General features: G+C 52.8%; 1 long non-coding RNA gene across 1 annotated transcript; it reads left to right on the top strand.

Moving 5' to 3' along the window:
• The first annotated feature begins 64 nt into the window (after positions 1–64).
• Positions 65–1,356, top strand: LOC113941152. Its single transcript, XR_003525611.1, has 4 exons — positions 65–349; positions 620–722; positions 1,024–1,083; positions 1,170–1,356. It is a non-coding gene; the product is annotated as an uncharacterized LOC113941152 (long non-coding RNA).
• The last annotated feature ends 5,282 nt before the right edge of the window (positions 1,357–6,638 follow it).

Raw genomic sequence — 6,638 nt, forward strand, 5'->3', positions numbered from 1 at the left:
TGCTCCTGCAGGGCTCGGCAGCAGCCTGTGACCACCATGGCCTGAGCAGGGGCATCCCCACAGGCTGTGTCAGAGGCCAGGCCTTTGAGCCTCCACGCCTGTCCCCCAGGGCTGTCCCCAAAAGGCTCCCAGACATTTGGGCTAGGGCATGTCCCAGCTTCCTAAAGGCAGGATCCCCCAGGAACAGAGCCAAGATGTCTCCTTGCCCAGGCCCCCGGGCCATCTCTGAGCTCCTGCTGTCCTGCAGGCCTCCAGGGAAGCCCTTCTTGCTGCCGCCGAGCTGCTGAAGTGGAAGACGCTCAAGCACCTGCTGCAGAGAGAGCGGCTGTGGGAGCTTGGAGCGTGCTTGGTAAGGACAAGCTGAGGGGCCTGGCTGGGGGAGGGCTACCCCCATGCCATGTCTGGGCTGGGGGCTCTGCAGCTGGGCAGGGCCTGGAGCTGCATCCCTGTTGCTGCTCTCAAGAACAGAGCCCCAGGGGCTTTTCTGCTGGCCCCTGTCCCTTCCCTGGAGCCAGCAGGAGGGGAGGCCTCTCCATCCCAGGGTTGCTGGCAGGAGGCACTGCTCCATCCAATTGCCCCAGTGACAGCCCTGGAGAGACATACCTTGTTCTCTCTGCAGCTGCAGAACAGCAGGAACAGGGCTGAAGACTTCATCCACCAGAGCCTGCCCTACCTGCAGGACCCTCAGGCCAATGTGCGCCTGGCGGCCGTCAGGTTCATCGGTGAGTGCCAGCCCCTGCGGTGCCTCTGGGGGCAGCCTGGCCCCTGTGCCGCTGCTGCCCCAGCAACGAGGGGCAGTCCTGGGGCTGCCCCAGCAGTGCCTGGCCACCCCGGGCAGGGCCTTGCCTCCCTCTGCCAGCCCTGCCCACGCAGCGGGGCTTGGTGGCCGCCTTGCTCAGTCCCACTGCCCTGAGCTTCTGGGGGCTCCTGGGCTCAGCCCTGCTGAGGGGGAGGAGGGGAGGACTGGGGGCCCTGCTGCTGGGAGCAGGCTGGGGAGCAGGGCTAATGGAGCTCTGTGCCCAGGACTCATCACACGGCGCCTGAGGGAGCAGACCACAGAGAGTCAGGCTGACATCCTGAGCGGTGAGTGGGGAGCACGGTCTGTCGGGAATCCAGAGGCTCTCTGCAGACAGAGGGTTTGATCTGGGCTCTGTTTCTTTCCCTCACAGCGCTTCAGCCCTTGGAGAACGACTGGGACATCTCTGTCAGCTCCCTGGCAGTTCAGACAACCTCCATTTTGAGGAGTCCTTGCGTGCAGCAAAGACCAAGAGGCCTCCTGCAAGCACTGCGCTGCTGCTGGCCGTGAGCCCGGCAGAGGTGCAGCTTGCCTTGGCTAAAGGACTGGGGCTCAATAAAGCTGCAACAACGTTCCCAAAGCCCTGGTGTCCTTCAGCTGCGCGGTGCTGAGTGTGCCGAGCCGACCGTGTCCTTCCTGGGCTGTCCCGCAGGCAGCGGGATGCTTCCCCCTCAGCACCCCTGGCCCCAGGCTTGTGGGACAAGCTGAGCCCTGGCTGGGGCTTTCCCTGGGAGAAGCCACCTTGGCTAAAGGACAAGCTGCTGCCTGAGCCTTCTCACCCCATTTCAGAGCCACTGCCAGTGTCACCCTGCCCTCTACCGCTGTGAAGCTATTCCCCCTTGTCCTGTCACTCCAGGCCCTCGTTCAAAATCCCTCTCTAGCTCCCTTGGAACCTCTTTTAGGAACTGGAAGGTCACCGCAAACCCTTCTCTTCTCCAGCCTGGGCAGCCACAGTTCTCCCTGTGTCCCCAGACGGTGCCCCACTCTGGGACCCCTGTGTCCTCCCAGGCCCAGCACCCCAGGAGGTGACACGGCAGCAAACCCTGTGCTGCAGCCGTGGGTTGCTTTGGACCTGGCTTCCTGCCAAGTCCCCAAGACCCAGCGAAAAACTTACTTCCCAGAGAGAAAAAAAAAAACAAATAGCAGAGCTAGAGCAAAAATATAGATGTACATATATCACAGTCATATCCAGTAAGAACACTCATCATGGCTGGGCTTTGTGAACAAAGATTTGGGAAGGGCTCTACCCACGTTTGTTGCAAGCTCGTTGGTGACTAAAAAGGTCAATATGAGATAGACATGTCTGGTTGCAAAAGGCACAGCAGAAAGACTCCTTAGGTGGTATATTCTGCAAGGCACGATTCTTTCTGCGTTGTCTTTTCTCCTCAAGGGTGATCCTGCGTGCGTTCTCAAAAGCATCAGCAGTGTTATAGATGCTGTGTCTCCAGGCCTCCCGATTGGAGGCCAGAGTAGACCAGTTATGATGACCAATATGGCCAAGGCTGAGATGTTGTTTCAGGGAGTCCTTGTATCTTCTCTTTGGGGCTCCTCTCTTGCGGTAGCCGGTGGCAAGTTCACCATAAAGCAGGATCTTAGGGAGGCGGTGGTTGGTCCTTCATCCTGGAGACGTGCCCTGCCCATCGCAGCTGTGTTCTCAGCAACATGACCTCAATAGTTGTGACTGCTGCTTGTTCTAGACAGATGTATTGGTCACATAATCTGACCAGTGGATGTTTAGGATTGTGCAGAGACAGCGTTGATGGAAGCATTCGAGGAGACGCAGGTGCTGGCGGTAGATGACCCATGATTCAGAACCAAATAAGAGAGTAGACAGCACTATGGCTCTGTAAACACTGATCTTTGTACTTTTCATCAGGTGTTTATTTCGCCAAACTCTTTTATGAAGCTTTCCAAAACTCTCTATGCCTTTGCTAACCTGTTGTCTTTCTCTCCATCCATCGTACCGTCTGAGGAGATGAGGCTACCCAGGTAATTAAACTGCTGGGCTGACTTGAACTCTGATTGGCCAATGGTGATATGGGGATGATGGAAGACTTCCTGAGGTGCCAGTTGATAGAGAACTTCTGTCTTCTTTAAGCTGACTTCCAGCCCAAAGAACTCAGCAGCATCTGCAAAGCAGGATGTTAAACACTGCAGAGATGCTTCTGTGTGGGCAACAAGGGCAATGTCATCAGCATAAAGCAGCTCCTGGACAAGATGGTTTAAGGTCTTAGTGTGGACCTTCAGTCGCCTTAGGTTGAATAGGCTTCCATCAGTACGATATCGAATGTAGATACCGTCCTGATCATTGAGGTCTGCTGTGGCCCTTTGGAGCATCCTGCTGAAAAAGATTGTGAATAGGGTTGATGTGAGAACGCAGCCTTGTTTCACACCACTGGTTATTAGAAAGGGCTCAGAAAGTGCATTGCCATATCTGACTTGGCCGTGTTGATCCTCATGGAGTGAGATGATCATTTTAAGGAACTTGGGGGAACAACCTAAATGTTCCAAAATCTGCCACAGACCTTTTCTGCTCACAATATCGAAAGCCTTGGTGAGGTCGACAAAGGTTCCATAGAGACCTTTGTTCTGTTCCCTACACTTCTCTTGCAGTTGTCTGAGAACAAACACCATGTCTGTGGTGCTCCTGTGGGCTCTGAAACCACATTGGCTTTCAGGTAGAATTCCTTCTGCTCTAGTGGGTATTAGTCTGTTCAAGAGTATTCTTGCCAGGATTTTGCCAGCAATGGAGAGCAGAGTTATACCACGGTAATTTGAGCAGTCTGATTTAGTACCTTTCTTCTTATACTAAGTGATGATGGTTGCATCACAAAGGTCTGATGGTAGTTCTCCTAGTTCCCAAGAGTGCACCACAAACTCATGAAATTTAGCATGGAGTGCAAGGCCTCCATGTTTCCAGACTTCAGGTGGAATTCCATCAACCCCAACTTCTTGGCAGCAACTTCCTGATGAAATCCCTCAGTGACCAGCCCTTGAACACCACTATAGAACATCTTTATTATTTCTCTGTACAATGGGACAAAATGTAATTTCAAGTTCTTTGATGATGATGCCTGGTTTGAGGACACATATTGGGGTAGGAACTCCAATAAAATGAATTCACTCCTCTTTTATTCCCCACCAATACAGGGAGACAAAATACAAGGAGGTATAAATGAAAACATAAGAGTTTGCTGATGAGAAATATAGCAGCAAAAACGACAATACCAACAGAACAGTTCAAAGTAACAGCAGAGAGAGAATTTGCCTCCTCTCTCCCCCCCTGCCCCAACTCCCTTTTGTAAAGAGATACAAACAGGGATCAACAACTGCCTCCCTTCCCCCTTTTCCCTCTGAATGAACAAAGAACAAAAAAGAAAACCACGGTAAAAGGGATCAAAGCAAAATGTGGGAAACTCTCTGGTCTGAGATCAGTTGTGCTGCCCAAGAACACGCTGACTCCAGAGATGTCTAAGCGGGGCAGAGCCGGCGACTCCGGTCCCTGCGGTGGCGGGGGGAGGCATCGGCTCTGCTTGATTCCATGGAGTTCTGGGGAGGCACAGTGGGTGCCATGAGACTCTTCAGTGTCACAGTAGTCCCTTGGTTCCATGGGGTTCTGAGATGTCTCAGAGTTCCTTTTGTTCCAAAGAGTCATGGAATGGGCCCTTGTCACAATGGCCCCTTGGTTCCATGAGATTCCACAGTGTCCCTGCATTCCTTTGGTTCCAGGAGGCCCTGCAGTGTCACAGTGCCACTTGATTCCATGACATTACAAAGAATCAGAATGGCCCCTTGATTTAAGACCAACTGCACATGGGGCTGCCTTGGGGGGAGTGTGGGCACCCAGACAAGGGAGTTGTCACCCCCCTGGACTCAGCCCTGGGGTCACCACATCTGGACTGGTCTTTCTGTCTGTGAGGTTCCCCATCCTGGAGGAATGAGGAAGAACTGGAGAGGGTCTAGAGGAGATCTGACAGGATGGAGCTTTTCTCTGTTTTGGAAATAGAATGAAATCTCCACAAAGAGTAGCATGGAAGGTTCAGACTGAAGGTGAGGAAAAAGTAATGTCACTCAACGGGGACCCTTGTGCTGCAAGAGGTCCCCCAGAGGGAGTCAGGATCAGCCCATGGCTTTGTGTTCCTGGGAACAGCCAGAGCTGGTGCAGAGACATCAGGGAGGGTCTAGAGATGCTGCTGGGAGGGGGGTGGGAAAGCAGGAGGGGGGTGTGCAGCCTGCAAGGCCAGAGCAGCAGCAGGGCCAGGGCAGGACAGCCTGCAGGAGAGATGGCCAAGGGCTCTGGCAGGGCTGCAAGGCCCAAAGGCACCCAGGCCTTTGTCCCCTTGCCTCTGGCAGCTGCCTCTGCCACTCAGGCCACCACAAGCAACTTGCCTGGCAGGTTCTGCACTTGGTTTCTGCCTCGCCCCTCCCTCAGCAGCCTGGCAGGGGTTTCCCAGTTTTGGGCCTTTGTTGTTCCTCCCCCTCCCATCCCAGTGCCCTCCAAACAGCCCTGAGCCAGCCGGGAGGGACAGGATCTGCTGGGCCAGGGCCTGGGGCTCAGGCCTTGGCCTTTGTGCTCCACAAAACCAAGGCAGGCTTTGCTCAGCTTTGCAGGGGCCTGCCCAGAGCCTTTGTCTGCCTGCACTCCTGGCCTCCAAGGAGCTGCTCCAAGGAGTCCATGGGGAGGCTTTGTCAGTGCCTGCCCTCAGTGAGGCCCAGCAATGCTTCAAGGCACTTGCAGTTTGGCTTCTGACTTCTTCAGCAGCTGCTTCAATCTTCTCTCAGTACCTCAGGATCATGGGCTGGGCTACAAACACACCATGGGGCTCATTAAATTCCAGAAATCCCTCAGGATGTCCTTGTTTTCCTTTAATTGTCTTCAAGGCAATTTTAAAACAAGTCTTCAAAATTTGTATTTTTTTTTAATTCAATGATGTATATTTTGTAGTTCAGAGAAGAGGTGATAGAGGTGTTCTCCAAGTGATCTTGATGCTGAGTGTCTCCTCAGGAGATCCACACTGACCCTGGATGATCAACCTTGCTCCTCACCCCCCAGCGTCACCGGTTCTGACATGGCCCATCTTGGACTGACAGCTGATGCAACTCCAAACACACTGTGGGGCTCATTAAAACACTGAAAAACAAATTATTTATTTTTATTTAATTTTTTCAAATCTTCAAGACTTCTACAGCTAATTGGAGTTGTTTTGTAGTTTAGCTAAGCAGGAAGACTTTAAAGTAGGTGTCACAAAAAATATATATTTTTTGATGAAAGGGAATGATTTACACAGAGCCTTGGGATGCAAGAGGGTCAGGGTGCAAAGGATTTGGATCCAAAGATAAGGGGGCAAAAGACATTAGTAGCACTTAATCATTGACCAATTGAACAGTTATCAGGTGATTCAATAGCATGTGCTATAATTTTAACATTGACTGAATTATAGATTCACAATAACAATTCACACCACAGTCAATTCACACCCAGGCAGAGATGTGTGGACACAGCAATAGCTGGCTGCAGAAAGGTCCCTCTGAAAAGAATTCTCCTGTTGCCGGGGAAACACTGCCACAAATCCCTTTGTGTTTCCCACCAGACAAGGGTCACAGCTGGAGGAGTGTTTGTTGAGGGGGATCAGAATTGTCCTGGGCATCAGGGATGGACTTTGGAGTGTTGCAAACTGGAGGGTTCCCGAGCTGGGAGAGGCTGCCAGAGGTGTCCCACTGAGAGGGAGGTGCTGGGGAGCTGCCAGGGCCTCCCTCAGCACTGCTGGTTGTGGGCTCCCAAGGGGACTGGCTTTAGTTATGTGCTGAATTTCCATCCTGGTGTCAGGAATGACTGGAGGTT

This window comes from Corapipo altera, unplaced genomic scaffold (genome assembly GCF_003945725.1).
Source record: "Corapipo altera isolate COAL_440 unplaced genomic scaffold, ASM394572v1 60931, whole genome shotgun sequence".
Lineage (NCBI taxonomy): Eukaryota > Metazoa > Chordata > Aves > Passeriformes > Pipridae > Corapipo > Corapipo altera.